Consider the following 17,341-nt stretch of genomic DNA (forward strand, 5'->3'; position numbering starts at 1 on the left):
AATAAAAAAAGGGGGAGGGGGGGGAAAGGAAAATAGGGTAAGGTAAATGTACTATCCCAACAAAAACCCACACCACAACGACTGGCTCATAAGCAATGGTTAGAGCGAGCATTCAAGGTGTTGCATTACTTTCTCAATATGTATATCAGACATTCTACTCATACACATCCAAGATGCTGAAAATCCCAAGGATGCATGGGATATATTGGTCAAGCTCTTTGATACAAACACTAGTGCTTGCAAGTCATAGTTATTGCAATAAATACATAAGGTTACAAGAAGAGGAAGGACTATACATGCTTATCTATAGGAAATCAAGCAATATGTTGATGCATTGGCAACCATTAATGCACCCATGGCAGATCCTGATTTGGTAGATATTACCTTGCATGGTCTAGGTAAGGAATACAAATCATTTAATAAATTTCCCTTATTTTTCTTTTGCTCTTTTAAACCCTAATTTTTCTTTTCTCTCTTCCAAAATTTCTAACCTTTTTTAAATGCCAAAATTTTTTCCCTTTAATTAAAACCTTGTTACCCTTATATTACTAATGTTTATTAGCTCTACTTAAAATTTTTTAATTTCTTTATTAGAAGTTCCCCTCCAACCCCTTTTCCTTCCTTTTCTATTATTTTTCTCCCAAAATTTTCTCCTTTTTTCCACCTTTTTAAATTAAATTTCTTCATTATTCACCTATTTTGTCACTAATTGTTTTCTCTCCCTATTACAATTATCTCTAAATTCTCCAAGTAATTTTCTCCACTTTCTTTTAAAAGCTTCATATTACAAATTGTTCCCTAATATTCTTTATTCCAAGTATTTTTTTCATCTCCCTATTTTTTCTTTTAAAAAAAACCCCCCGCCACCCCCCCTTTTCTTTCATCACATTATTTGGGGGGGATTTTAGTTAAAATTTTGTTAGCATAAAGAACATGAAAGTATTTTAGGTTCTTTTGATTAGGAGACAAATGTAAATAAAGTAAACCATTATTGAGAAGAGTAGTAGTGCATACCTCAAGTGAACTAGAAGGGGCAATCTGCAAAACCAAAGAGCCAGAGTAGATCAGTGTTTATCCCAATTGATGAAGTAGTGTAGATAAGTGCTTTGACTTTGGGAATTGAAGTAGAAGAAGAGCTCGGCAGGGAATTTTTAACAAGGGAGGCTTGTGAAAGATTAACATCAGGAGCAAGAGGGGATGTCTTTTGAAGTTTAGGGGTATACTTGGGAGGGGAGCTATGTCTGCATTTGAGAGAGGGGTTGGTTTTAGAAGAGGAGGGAAGGGAGAGAATGTTGAGAGCAAGAGAGGGTCCGGGAACATTTTGGAAGGAAGAGGGAAAGGTAAAGTCGACGGAGGGTGCGAGAGACTTAGCTGTTTCAATAAGTATCACTCTAAAATGATAAAAGGTAATAAGGAGAAAATGACTTCCTTTGCTAACTAAGAAGTCCAAATAAGAAAGGCAAAGAACTTAGCTTGAAGGGAGCTGAGAGGGAAAAAGATGTCTAGGTGATTTAGCATATACCATAAGACATGGTCTAGCAAAAGATCCCTTCTCTACAAGCCTAAACTTACCTTCTTAGCTGAAAGCTTCACCTCTTCTTGTCTTTGCACATCTCTCAAGAGATTTAAACCCTTCCTCAAATCCTTTGATAACAAACTCCACATTTGTACCTCTGACCCCAACTTCTTTAATCATCCCTTCCTTCACTCGCACATTTGTTATGGCCTCAATCACATTCCTATCACACCCTTAGACCCACATCTCGCTCTTCAAGCACCTATCCAAACCTTCCATGATGTCTGTCTCTCCCTAAATTTGGACCCTACTCCTCTACTAAAAAGCCTCTCCCATCCCTTTTGGAAAGAATTCTGTTCTCTTTTTCCCCTCCTTAAAATCCAAAAGTCTCCTCTCGAAGACAAAACTCTTCTTGATGAAGTTAACTGGCTTCTTGGCCATGTGTTCATCACTGGTTTAGATAAGGCCTCCCAAACTCCCATCATCCTTTGTAAATTTTTAGTACATACCCTAACCCTTGAAAGATTAAACTCCCCTGAATTCCTACCCTCATCCAATTCCCCTTCCGCTACTCCATCATCCCTTTCTAATACCCTTGACTCTCTCAATCTTCCTTTTACTTTCAATTCTCTACCCTATCTCATGTGTTCCTATAAGGCACACAAGCATAGCTTTTGTTGGCTTACCAATGCTCATAACTGCATCTTCTCCTCACTGATTGATCTGTTAGCTTCAGGTCTCAAAGAGTTAAAAAACGTCATCTCCTTGAGGGTGAAAAATGACATTCCACGTATAAAATTTTCCTCAATGTATCCACAAACATGCTTTGGGGCATCGATTCTAACTTACAGTTCCTCGTCAATTTACCCCTTGAGATTCACTCCTTATATTCTACTGACATAGCAAACTACTATGAAGCTATTCCCCACTTTGGCCCTTTCAACCTTAAGGAATCCCTCACCTACTTTTGCAGACTTGTGTCTAAAGTAGGCTACAAAGGCTTCTTTTTCAAGTTTGGTAGTTTCCACCTCATAAAAAGGGATAATGTAAAATCCCTTTACTGCTTTGATACTTTTCTTAGCTACAACCACCTTCTACTTGATTCATGTCTTATTCAAGTTGGCTCTCATTGCTGGACCCAACCTAAAGGTATCCCCATGGGCTTCTCTTGTTCACCTCTTTGGTGCCACCTTTAGCTCACTTCCTTCGAATTCAAGTTCATATAGAAACTAGCACATCTTGGCCATTCCCACTTTCTCCCTCTCTTTCTTCTTACCTTTAGGTATGTCGATGACATCCTCTTTATCAACAATCCCATCATTACTAAATTTTTTGACCCCTCTAGACCTCTCAATGATGATGACCCACTTACCATCTACCCACTTCACATCATCTCCCTCAAATGTAGCCTGACCTCCTCTTTATCGACACCAACCTAAATCTCATAGGACTCTCCTACATCTTTCTTAACACTTACATCTCTCTTTCCCCCTCGTTTCTTAGAGAATTTTTTTCTACATTTATTTGGACAAAAAAACTCCTCAACTTTCCCACTATCTCCCTTATTTGCTGCCATAGCAACCGACCTTTTTCCTCCTCTTACAAAGTCTGCTTAACTTTCATTCTCCCTATCCTTTACTCATGTTTTGGATGAATATGAAGCCTTTTTCGATATCTCATAACTTATTGACATTTGTAAAGACAACGGCTTCCTCCCCCACAGAATCAGGAAAATCATTCACAACTACATTGCCTCGAACACCTTTCCACATATTAAATTAAGCTTACACTCACTTCTTTCCCTTTTCAAGTAGACAGTAGGTCATCACACTCGGTGATGAGGTCATCACACTCGGTGAATCTAGTGTCTCACCTTGTGTGATGTACTCTACTGGGGCAAAGGTGGGTACACACACACACACACACACATACACACACACACACTTCCTATTCCCTCCCCCCTTTACATTCACTTTACCTTCCCCCTCCACCCCACTGTTTATTTTCCTTATTAATTTTCCCTTTTACTAGTACTTTCTCCCAATTTCTCCCTAAAATCCTTTTTAAAAATTTCTCGTATTTTTCTTTTGCTCTTTTAAACCCTAATTTTCCCAATTTTTTCCTATTGTCCCTAATTTTTTCCAAATTTTCTCTCTTCCAAAATTTCTAACATTTTTTAAATGCCAATTTTTTTCTCCCTTTAATTAAACCCTTGTTGCTCTTATATTACTAATGTTTATTGGCTCTACTTAATTTTTTTAAATTTCATTGTTAGAAGTTCCCCTCTAACCCCTTTTCCTTCCTTTTCTATTATTTTTCTCCCAAATTTTCCTCCTTTTTTCCACCTTTTTAAATTAATTTCCTTCATTATTCACCTATTTTGTCACTAATTGTTTTCTCTCCCTATTATAATTATCTCTAAATTCTCCAAGTAATTTTCTCCACTTTCTTTCAAAAACTTCATAATACAAATTGTTCCCTAATATTCCTTATTTCAAGTATTTTTTTCATCTCTCTATTTTTTCTTTAAAAAAAAGACCCCCTGCCGGCCCCCCCCCTTTTCTTTCATCACATTACACTCAAGGGCCCTAATCTCAAAAATCGTGCCTGACTACATCCTTCAGCTACAGTGCTAGTAGCTACCATTGGAAAAAAAACCCCCTACACGTGCACCCCCTACGAAGTACCTCCTTAACTTCCACTGACTGCCCACCTCCCCATAAAACTAAAAACCCCCAATCTCCCGACTCTCCCTTCCTCGACTACCCCTCCCTTTATCTATATAAGCCTACCTCAAACCATCCTTCCCCATCTCGAGCTCTAGCCTACCTATGTCCTCTACCTCCATTATCACACTCCCCGCGTTTCACTACCCACAGTTCTGCACACTTCCAAAAACCTCTCTAGTCTACTCTCAACCCCTGCTGCTCATCCTAAACCTCTTCGTACTATGCTTCCTGACAAAATATAAAGAGGGGAGAGGAGAAGAGTGGAGATGAGGAGAGAGGGCACAGCTAGAGAGCACACCACAAATGACTAACTGTACACTAGATTTAGTTGAAAAAATAGAATATATACAAACCAATTTAGGGTAAGGGTTAGGGGATCTAACCCTTTCCTTTATAGCACTCTATAAGGTTAGTGCTATGCACATATGATCACGTGATGGTGCTATGCACACATGATCACATGATGTTGAGCATGAACTCTCAACACCTTCCCTCAAGATCAACATCATGAAGTAGGCCTTCCCTCAAGATGATGATTCTAGGGAATCAAAGAAGGACTGAACATTACATTCCATCACACCCCTTTAATGGGAATGTCCTTCCTCTGCGTCAAACCAAGAGCTAGTCGGTGTTTCTTGAATAGCTTTTTACTGAGTGGTTTGGTAAAGATGTTTGCAACATTCTCTTTGCTATCACAATGCTGTAGTGTGATGTCACCAAGTAACACTCTTTCTCTAATGAAGTGCTCTTTGACATCAATATGATTTAGTGATATACTAGATTCTTGGCCAATGCTTGAGCCGATTGATTATCATAGTATATTGTTGTTAGCTTAGACTCACAAAGTAATCTGTTTCTGACAATAATCTTTTGAGCCATATAGCGAGGACATGCACTTGTAGTGAGTGCTCTATATTCTGCTTTAGTCGAAGACAAAGAAATAATTGGCTGTTTGTTTGACAACCATGATATAGCACCTTGACCAAGGAAAAATGCATATCCCCGTGTCAATCTCCTGGTCTCATGATCTCCGTCATAGTCACTGTCACAATATCCATGCCACCATGGATGACTTCCTCTGTATTCTATCCCAAACTGTCTTGTACCTCTGATGTATCTCAAGACTCTTTTGGCTGCATTCCAGTGAGACTGTTTTGGATTTGCCATAAACTGTGCTAGTGAGCTTACTGCATAACAAATATCTGGCTGTGTGATTGTCAGATATATATAAGAGATCCAATGAGCTGCTTATAGTATCTACCATTGACTATAGGCTTTTTTAAATCTTTAGTAAGTTTCAAACTCTGTTTCATGGGAGTGGCTGTGATCTTGCAATCTACCATATGAAACTTCTTTAGGAGACTGTCAACATACTTAAACTGACTCATGAATGTGCTATCTGAATCTCTCCAAAACTCAATTCCAAGACAATAGTGCATAAGTCCAAGATCTTTCATGTTAAACTCTGCAGATAAGTCTTGTTTCAGTTTTCTGATGAAGCTATCCTTGCTTTCTGTCACAATCAGATCATCTACGTACAAAAGTGCAATAGTAATGTCTTCCCCTTGAACTTTGTAGTAGAGAGTATGATCTACATTGGATTTCATGTATCCTAGATCAGCAAAATACTTGTCCTTTCTGCTGTACTAACTTCTTGGTGCTTGCTTTAAGCCGTAGAGGCTTTTCTTGAGATGGCAAACCTTATTCTCCTTTCCTGGTTCAACATAACCTGCTGGTTGTTGCACGTAGACTTCCTCGTCTAGATAACCATTAAGAAATGCATTCTTGACATCAAGCTGATACACATTCCATCTGCTAAGTGTCGCTAGTGATATCAAGAACCATATGGAATCCATCTTTGCTACTAGAGCATAAGTCTCATCATAGTCCTGACCATATTGTTGTGCAAATCCTTTTGCAACTAGTCTGGCTTTGTATCTCTGAATACGGCCATCTGGATTGTACTTCACTTTGTATACCCATTTGTTTGCTATGGCCTTCTTTCCTGGTGGAAGGTCGCATAATTTCCAAGTGTTATTTTTATACAAAGCATCCATTTCTTCATTCATAGCAGTTTGCCATTTTGGCTTGTCTAGTGCGTCTTCGAAGTACACGGGCTCTTCTGTAGCCATGATGGTAGTCATAAGAGCATAGTTGGTGGTTTCCACCTAAATTGCGCTTGGGGTGTTGCTGGCAATTCTTGCTCTTCTTCATCAACCTGTTCTATAGATGACTGTGAAGTCGATGCTTCTATCTCTGGTGTAGGTGAGGTTTTCCATTCTGATTCCTCATCAAAGATTACAGCTTTGGAGATAATGACCTTGCGGTTGATGGGATCATACAATTTGTATGCTTTGCTTTTTTCACTGTAGCTAACCATGATGCATTTGCGTGACTTTGCATCCAATTTCTTGCATTGATCATCATGTATGTGGGCATATGCTATGTAACCAAATATGCGGAGGTGCCCAATGTGTGGCTTTTGTCTAGTGAATGCTTCATAAGGAGTCATACCTTGTATCGGTTCGGTAGGAAGCCAATTAAGCAAATAGTTTGTAGTAGCTATTGCTTCTACCCAATACTGATTCAAAAGATGCTTTTCACTAAGCATTGCTCTAGCACTGTCTACTAAAGTCCCATTATTCCTTTCAGCTCTTGCATTCTACTAAGGAGTTTCTACACATGTGAATTATCTTCGTATGCTGTGATTTCTGCAAAAGTTCATGAATGCTAAAGACATGTATTCACCTACTTTATCTGATCTCATGACCTTGATCTTTCTGCCTGTTTGGTTTTCTACCATGGCTTTGAATCCTTGAAATTTGGAAAACACTTTAGATTTCTCTTTCAGAAAGTAGACCCAACAATATCTATTGTAGTCATCGATGAAAGTCAAGTAGTAAAGTGAACCATTGATGCTACGGGACTAGGCATAACCCCATACATCTGTATGTATCAAATCAAGAATACCTCATACACGAGAGGTACTTCTGACAAAGTTGGTTCGCTTTTTTTTGTCAAAGCAGCATGCTTCGCAAACTTTTCCAAGAAACTATAGCTTCGGAATCCCAATTGCCATATTCTAATTCCTGAGATCTAACAAGTACTTGAAGTTGACATGACCATATCTCTTGTGCCATTTTGCAGATAGTGGCATCTGTTGTAGTTGAGCTGACATGGCATGCTTATCTGGTACTGTAGCTAGCATTCTGTATAAGCATCCTTCCTTGACACCTTTTGCTACTAGCTGACATCTTTTGGATTTGTCTCTGATAATGCATTCATCATTGTCTAAGATGACTTTGTAATTGTGTTCCATCATTTAACCTACTGACAAAAGGTTCTTGCTGAGCTTCGGAACATAGAGCACATCTTTCACTAATCCTTTCATACCAGTGAAATTGTTCATAGGGATAATGCCTGTCCCTTGAACCAGATTTGGTGTATTGTCTGTTGTATAGATGACATTTTTTTGACCTTCTAATGGTTTCATTTCTATGAACCATTCCTGATGATTTGTCATGGGAGATGATGCACCACTATCGATATACCAAGGATCCTATTCCACTTGGTTGACTTGATAGTTGTAATCCTCTTTGGGATTGAAATCAGTATATCTGAGTACACTGTATCAGTTTGATGCATTTTTTCACTTGCAAGAAACATATTCCTAGGTTCGTTTGCAAAATGACTGTGACTAGAATGTCCACCATGATGATTTCCTCTATCTTGGGAATTCCCTCGATTACTGTTGGATTGACCACCTTGGTCGTACTGCTTCTTGCAGCAATCTCTTTCATAGTGTCCAAACTTGTGACAGTAGTTGCATTGAATGTTTCACGTTGGTGGATGCATTCCCTCATCCTTGAAATCTTCCTCGGTTGGAATGATTTCCTCTTTGCTGATTCTGATGTTGTTGAGGATGATGCTGATGCTGACTTTGATTTTGTTGCTGATGATGACCACTTTTCTAATATGATCTACCGCCTTTGCCTCTACTTCTATCTGAAGCTATGAATGCCTGATCATTAGAATGACCTTTACGTGCTTGAATGGCTTGAGTCCTGAGTTCTTCACCAAGTAGGACTCATTGAAGTTCTTCCAGTGTCAGAATTTGACGTTGAATGGCAATACTCTGGACTAGATTCTCGTATCCCTCTCCTAGTCCATTGAGAATGACTTGAACCATTTCTGCAGGGTTCATAGTCTCTCCTGCTGCTGCAAGTTGATTGTTGTAGTCTTTTATGTAGAGTACATAAGCATGGCTGGTTTCACTACTGTTGCAAAAACTCTGGTTGATCTGGTTTCTCAAGGTGAGAATCTTGGATGTGTTCTTGGACTCGTAGAGAGCTGCAAACATATCCCATGCTTCTTTCGATGTCTTGACTGTGTTGAGCTATCCTAGCATGACATCTTGCACATTCTACTTGATCAGATGATAGGCATACTTGTCTTTCTTATCCCATTCTGCTTGAGCTCGGGCATGGCAGGATCTGCTACTGATGCAAAAACTGTTTATGTAGCTGTAGATTCCATTGCTGGTGCTGTGACAATAGATGGAGTAGAGCTACTTGTGGCAAGATTGTCCAATGGTCTAGGTGTAGACCCATCGACATACTCCCATTTGTCCTGAAGTACAAGAATGGTCTCCATTCGGTATTTCCATGTACCGTAATTGGAGTTGTCTAACTTAGTAGATGCCTCCAAATTGAGGTTGCTAGTTGTAGACATGGTGCAAGAAATGTACTCAAAAGTGTCATGAAAAACTCTGTATGAATCAACTGCCGTCGGTGAAGATGGAACTGCAATATACAAAATCTCTTATTTGTATTACAAGGCTTGTGGCAATGATGCCGAGAATCGCCAAGAGGCTTTACAAGGCTGAAATGATGTGCACAATGCCATGAGATAGCTGAATAGGATTTACAATGGTGGCATGTGTGTGTGAAATCAAATGCTATCTGCCCACTAAAACTATCTGCAATGCCTCTAAGCTCTAAAGCCTGCTCACTGAACTGATGAACATAAGGTTTTAGGTAATGTAATGATGTGAAACCGTATGTGAGCGTATGGACTGACTCCGAGTAGGTACTAGTCAAGAATTTCAGGCATGGCTTAGATTGGCAACTTGGGGAAATTTAAAGCGTCCCCTCTATGGCGATCTAGTCTACTCTGATCTAGATCTATACCAACCATTGATCAATGAAAGAACATCAAATAATTCCTTTTCTTTTGTTCTTTTTAAGTGTTGGGTCAGATGCATCGATGTAGAGGCAAATGTGCATAAAGGAAGTGGTTTTGTTGGTGAGGCTAAAATGTGAGTGTAACTTGCACCAAAATGTGTGTGTGATGTGACGAGCACATAGAGCACGAAAAAATGAGCCACTTTTCTTTTTGGAGCGCCCTCAAATTCTTCCTAGATCACGAGATACGACTTGATCTAGGTGGAGGGGCAAAAGGAGTGCAAATGGTGCTCAATGATGATGTGTCACTATGGGTCACATGCAGTGATGATGTGGCACTATGCCTAGCAAGAGGTGTGCCAGTGAAGTAGTGTGCTGAGGTGGTAGAATTGGTTACATGCAATGATTGTGGAGCATTGTGTGTGCTTGCAGAGGTCAGTGCTGACTGGACAGCTGAGGTAGCACTACTCAGGTGGCACAGATGATGATGTCAACAGATGACATGGCAATGATGATGTGGTAGATGATGTGGCATAGGTGATGTGGTAGATGATGTGGCTATGCTAATGTGGCAATTGATGTGGCTATGTTGATGTGGCAATTGATGTGGTAGTGATGACGTGGCTACCACCGTGGCAGCCACTATCCTCGCTATTCTTCGGATGGCACTACCAACCTACTGCATCCCGCTCTCTCGTACTCTCTGTACCTCCCTACTTACTATAGTCAGGTAGCCAGCTATCCAATCCTCACGATGCCTCGATTGTGACTCCCCTGTTAGTCAACTCTGCTTACTATTCCTCGATTGTAGCGCACTACTTATCCACTTGTCGCCTCCGTGCACCTTTCCACTTCGCTCCACGACATAGGACATGGACTCCCAGGTCCTTGAATTTACTCCTCTCGTTATTATTTATTCCTTTCTCTCAATGTCTCTCCCCTCGTACTTCTATTTACTACTCCATCACCCTCACTATTTCTCCCTAAACCACATGTGAAATCCATCTAATTTCCCCCTCTTATACTTATCTATGTCTTATTTGTATCCTACAACCTTTTTTCAAACCCCCCCCTTTTTTTCCTTTTATTTTCGTACACCTATCTTTTTCCTTCCCTACCGCTTAAAACCCCCTTTTTTCCCTTTATTTTTAAGGACTACATTCTTTTTTCTTATATTAGTCCTTATTTTCTTTACTTATAATTCTATCCCTTTAATTCTATTTCTATCCCTTCTCTTTTTAGTTCCCGCTATAATTAATTTAGCAATGTTATTATTATTATTTCCATCCCCATAGTCTTTTGCCTATAGTTCTTTTTATACTTCTAATGTCTTAATTTTTTTTTTCCATAACATAACTTTATTTGTTAATTTGTAAAGATTACTTCGAAACCTTATCACGTTTTTATCTTTTCTCCCTTCCCATCCTTTTTTCCATTTCTCAATATTGCAAAATTTTTTAGTAATCATATCCCTTATCAATCTCTTCTAAATGTTCTCTCCAAAATTTTATTTTCTCTCCATGCCCTCCACTTTATCACCCCCATAATTCTCTTAACATAATTCTACACACCTCTAGTGGTCATACCATTACTCCATACAACTTTGCATTTATAATTTTTACAACTAGCTTTGTAAGTCAGTGGTGGTTAAGTGTTTTTTTAATTGTGACTTCGATAACAAGGGAGGGGTGTTTATGACACCTGTTTTCCCAACTAAGGTTTAAGTGGTTCTCACCACGTTTTTCTTGTTGGATGGTGGCATGTAGTCAAACTCCCCTCTTCAATAAAAATGATGTTGCCAATGACTTATCAAAGCTCAACTGCTCACATTTCCTTTTTCTTATTAGAAAAAATTGTTTACCCTCTAGTGATGCTAGTTCATTCTTAGTGGATGTTTATTTTAAAGTATATCTATAAAACATTTTTCATTCCTACACTAAATTGTCTTCTCTTCACTATGGAAACGGGTGTTGTAAATGTCTTACACACACACACACACACACACACACACACCCCCCCCCCATAGGAATCCATGTGCCTCTCTCTTTCTCTCTCTCCCTCTCTCTCTCTCTCTCATATTAGGGGAGAATTGGGGTCTCAAAAGGGCCTCGTAAGGAATGGATTAGGCCTAATGCAAGCCCTATTATGGGGTCCAAGGGAGTCCTAATCCCCCCTATCAAGGTGTGTTAAGCCCATAATTGAGCCCAACTCTTACACCTTGGAGGGGTCCATCTCTCCCAAAGCAAAATTTCAAATTTTGAAATTGAATTCCCTTTGTCTCCCTCCCTCATCCTCCCACCCTCCTCTGACCCTACCTCCTCCCTCCTCCTCTTCCACGTGTCCCTTTTCTCCTCCTCCTCTATCTTTCCACATGTCTCCTCCTCCTCCTCCTCTTCCTCCTCCTCCCTCCTACCATATGCCTCCTCCTTTGTTCTCCTCCCACTTGCTGCCATTGCGTGCTCCTCCTCCCTTTTCTCTCATGCTCACTCATGCTGATGCTTGCTCCTCCTTTTGCTTTTCCTCCCTCCTTTTGCTCCTCTTTCCTCTTGCCACACTTTCTCCTCCTCTTACTTCTTCCCCCTCTACCTCACACTTGCTCCTCTGCCCTCATGCTCACAGTTGGTCCTCCTCTTGCTTTTGTGCCCTCTTGGTCATGCATGCCCCTTCTCATCCCTCCTCATCTGTGAATCACCTTCTATCATGGCCTCCCACTCTCTCTCTCTCTCTCTTTCTCCACTCTGTGACCATTGAGGGTACCATTTGAGAAAAGCTCCAATCCATACCATGTGAACTTACAATTGTAGGCTCAATGTGTGCTCCATGGTCTTTGTTTGAAAGAAAAGAAGCATCTTGAACCACTGGAGGTGCTTCAAAAAGGAGAATCCAAGCTACAAGGTTGTTTCCCTAGTGTCTCAATGAAATTTCTTACTTTGGATTATCCACAGTGCTGCATTGCATATGCTAAGTGTCACTTGCGCTCTTCTTTTAGAAACTTCATGGAGGATGAGATGAGAATAGTGGGCATGGATGATATTGACTCTTCATACCCAAAGACACAAAGTCATGCATGTGCAAGTTGTTGGAGAGGTGATATGGGGCATGGTGATGCAAAGGAGATGCTTGGAGCTTATGATTCTAGTGACATAAGTCGTGGAGATGACACATTTGTTTTAAAAATTTTTAAGTTTGCTATTATGAGAAAGTATAAGATAAAAGTGGTGCCACCACCACCTTTTACTTGTCCATTCTTAGATTTTGATTCTAGAGGACGAATTCACATGATTCATTACACAAGTTGCGAAGATACTTTTAGACTTAGAGGACATGTGAAACTTAAGTGAGCAACACAATATTTATTAAATTTTTGTTACTAAAATGATGTTTCTTCATGTGCAACATATTCTCTATGCACATGGACCATTGTTGTAAAGAAATAGGGGAATGTATCCATTTGGAACAAGAAGTCATGGAGAAGTCACACTATTAACCCAAGGCAAACTATGTGATTCATTCAAATGTGTTGTACATGAGACTGCAAGAAATTACAAGTTGGATATGAGATTCAATATAGCATATCCTTTTAGCAGTGTTTCTAAGGACTTACTTGAGGATTCAAAGACCTTTATTCTTGATGTATTAGAGTTAAAAAAGAAGAGACATATGCTATGAATCCTCTTTGTAATACAAATTGAAATACAAATATCTATTTTTGATAAAGTTCTTCTATCTATGGCTAAAGTTTTGTCCAAAAAGTCCATTAGTGTAGGTCAACTTTTTTTTGAAGAGATCATGATAGATGAACTTCATCAAGAAATGCTTCTGGAGCACTCTCCCCTCATCTACGACATGTACTGCCTTGTTCTCCCACCAAAGTAATGTCTTGTTCTCCCATCAAAGACTCCATCTTTGATTTGCCATCACTACCTATATGGGTTGAGGTTGTAGATTTCCCTCAATGCCTGGAAAATCTATTGCCAAAAATTGTAGCATCATTGGAAAAGGTGGTATATCCAACTAGGCAGAATGGGAACTCAAATAGATTTTGCACACATATATCCCCACTATAATCATACTTTATTACTATGAATAATGTGGCGAAGGGCAGTGCATTCTACAAGCTTAAATGAGGTCTTTTTGTAAGCGCTTGTTTTGAATACCATAAATTTGGTCACATGGCTTTTCAATGTCCTTTGGCCTTGCATAATATGCCACCTGAAGCCATGCCTACTCCTGTATAGAGCAAGGATGTTCTTCGGACTACTAGGATTAACATTAAATCCAATAAGCATGTTTCAGTTGTCTAGCATAAAGGCAAGGCAAAGTTACTCCTGCCTCCAATGGTCATTCTCATATGCCCCCTTCAATAAAAGCAAGGGAGAAATCCTTGAATGATGGCTGGCTACCTCTAAGGAAAATTATCATAGCCAAGAGGCCTCTTCCACCTCGTACATGGCCACACTTTTACTGAAAACTCAGGTTTGGGTATTACATGGCTGTTGTGACTACGATTGTACTCTATTTCGGAATAATGAAATGCCCATCTTATCGCATGGCTTTAAGGCTCATCCATTGGATCCTGAGGTGGGCATGTAGTCTTGATCACTTGTTTAGTGCCTTGGTTTTTACATACTTGTAAATATGTAAATTTGCTACCAAAACTATAGTGTTTTACATACAATGTACATGAATTGTGTGATTTGTGCAAATGGAATATTATATGGGCATATATTAATAGAATGTAGCCTGGCCTTGCAGGAGCCTAACCAACATAATTATGCAGGCCAGATTGGGCACCTCTCTGGAGTAGTACTTCTAGTGCAACAAGATCTTCAGCTTGTCATGGCTTTTAATGACCTAGCCATACTAGGCACTTCTCGGGATATGACATTTTCTATTCAGGAGAAAACTCCTTCTTTAGAGTAGTACTTCTAGTGAAATAAGATCTTCAGCATGTCATGACTTTTAATGATAGGGCAGGTCATTGGATAATTGCGTAGGGCTTGAGATATGACATTTTCTATGCATGAGAAAACTCATTCTCCAGAGTAGTACTTCTAGTGAAACAAGATCTTCAGCGTGTCATGACTTTTAATGATTGGGTAGGTCATTGGATAATTGTGCAATGCCTTGTGCATGGATAAATTTTTGACGTGCCTCAATCTATGCTCCACAATCCTATGATAGCAGAGCTTTGTTCTCGTGGGACATGGTGAATCATCCTTGGAGGCAAAATGCCTTTCTTTGTGGGGACTTTAATAATGCACCACAACCAAGTGACAACACATTGGGTCATACACATATGCTTGCCTCTAAGAAAATGCAATGGACACAATTAATCTCTCAATTTCCCCATCTATCTATGGCTAAATGGTGAATCTTTTATATGTAAACCTAGTTTAAAAGTCATGGCTATTTGAATTATTTGTTGTTTTTGATATTGCATCTATTTTTATATCATCTTCCACATAAAACTTATATCACATTTGATGAAATTAATGGTTGTTGATATCACATTTACTATTTTAAATTCAACTTAGGGTATTTTGATGTAAATTACAAGTCAATAAAATGTTGTTTGCCATCTGAAAAATGTAGAAGGAATTCGACCATGGCACAAAAGAAAAAGTTAATCGAGATAGCATGGAGTGTTTAAAAACACCAAAAACCCTCCATGACATGCATTTCTTGATAACTTTGATAATTTCATTTACCATTTCTAGCATTTCTTGAAGACTTCGACTGCAACGCACAAGGCATAGTTGATCAGGATGTCATGGGGTGAGCAAAAATTCCCAAAATTGCCACAATGTGAATTCGGCCATTTGGACACCGTCCAAACGGCCAAATTTGCAATGTAGCCGATTTTGGCCTCGTTGTGCACCACGATCAAATACCTTTTAGATTTGCTAAAAATGGTCATTGAAATGGCCAAACTTGGTCCAAAGTATTTTATTAACTTGGAATATTCAGAATATTTCCCTAAATTGAATTTACAATAATATACATATTGATAGAAATCAATTGCACGGAATACCAAAGAGAATGGTATAACGGCTATAACTTTTGCATTATAACTCTGATTGTAGAGCTTTTAGTTCAAAATCAAGAGCACAAGTAGCTCTCTGATATTTGAATGGAAAAATAAGATGACCCTACCCCATTGTTCAAATTCAATGTAGAAGACACTTAAAAGTCGGTCTCACAAGTTGTGGGGGGCATAATTTTGCAACTAATTTGGATACAAATGAAGGAAAAGGGACATGTTTGCATACAAAAGTTTCACATCTCTACACAACAAACTTGGAGGTGGTGTATTTAACACTTTACAATTCAAAGTAATATTACCTTAATTGCATTAACAACACATTTAAAATTTAACCATAGATGAATGAAAAAAATTACTTATGAGAGGGTATCTTGCAAGGATGAGAATGTGTTAAAAAAATATGTTGGTATTATAATTTCTCCATTCAAATACAAAGATTCTTCATAGCTTGGATCTCTTCTTTACTACCTCTAATACATAAAAAGCAAAGTCTTTTGAAATCCCCAAGTAAGTTGCTTACCATCGTAGCATTGTCTTCATTTATGCATTCCCCTCTTGTAATCATGATTGATCCTTAAAAATTTCCATGTCTTCCAACGTTTATTAACCATTGTATCATGTAGGCAAGCCCAATGATAATTTCTAGAAGAAAAGTGAAATGAAAATGCCTCTTTTACCCCTTTATCTACCCAAAACCAATAAATATAATCTAGAAGAAAAGTAAAATGAACGTGCCTCTTTTACCCCTTTATGTATGCAAAACCAATAAATATAAACTCTAAAACAAATGTGACACATTATCTAAAAATTTCAAACATGAAAACACACAATAAAACCATCACAATAAATTGCACCACTATTTTTTAGATCATGAATCAAAGCTAAAATGCACATCCTAGAATTTATGCAGAGCCGGCACTAGTCAAACACATTGTTTAATGTTGCATGAGGGGCATTGTGCGTGCAATTCTCTAGATGCTTGACTACCTTTTCACCATTTTAGGTAAGTTGAAGGGGTCTAGTATACCATTCCTACACATAACCTCTAGAGTGTCTATTGTTAGTAATAAGTCCTCATAAATGGTAGTGAATTTACCTCAAATTTACCTATCGAAGATTCCATTGGTTCCCACTCCTCAAAATCCAAAAATATTCTTTCAAAATCAACATAAAGGTTCAAATAGACTCGACACTCACAAGTAAATAAGGTAGAAAATGAAGATACATAGACATAATGACTTACAATGTGATGGTATCCTGGAAAGAAGGCACGTGTCTTTTGCCATGTACACAGTTTGCAACTTGGCAAGATCTCCTTCCTCTCCAAAGTTGAGCTTCATCACCTCTTTTGCTCTTGGGAAACTTATGTGGACCCTTATCAGACACTTTCATGAGTATCTAGCCATTCTTGAAAACTGTAAGCTCAAGTCTTCCACTCATCCAATGCATTTTTGGTGTTCTAAAACACACTAGGAGCTCAGAATATTGCCTGCTTGTTTCACTTTGTTCCTGACCATGCCTATTGGGGAAAGACTAGTTGTAGGAGAGGGCAAAGTAGGAGGGGACAAAGCACCATAGAAGAAGAGGGTAGAGTGTGTAGTCTCTGGCATGACTCACGTGTTGTGGTTATCTTGAAGGAATGGCGATGGAGCATCCTACTCCATGCTACTCCTTGTGGGAGCAATTCAAGCATGTACGGGCCATGAGTGTCACGCAAATGGCTTTCAGAGTTGCAGCAATGTGAGTACTCATGAGAAGAAAGGGAAAGGGGAAGAGGAGTTGGAAGAGGGAGAGGGAGAAGAGGAGGGAGAGGGAGAAGTGATGAAGCATTTAACAAAATGCTTGCCATGCCAACCAAACAAAGTGG

Source organism: Dipteris shenzhenensis, chromosome 7, assembly GCF_047967505.1.
Source record: "Dipteris shenzhenensis isolate YYH24624 ecotype China chromosome 7, Dip_SZ_1.0, whole genome shotgun sequence".
Lineage (NCBI taxonomy): Eukaryota > Viridiplantae > Streptophyta > Polypodiopsida > Gleicheniales > Dipteridaceae > Dipteris > Dipteris shenzhenensis.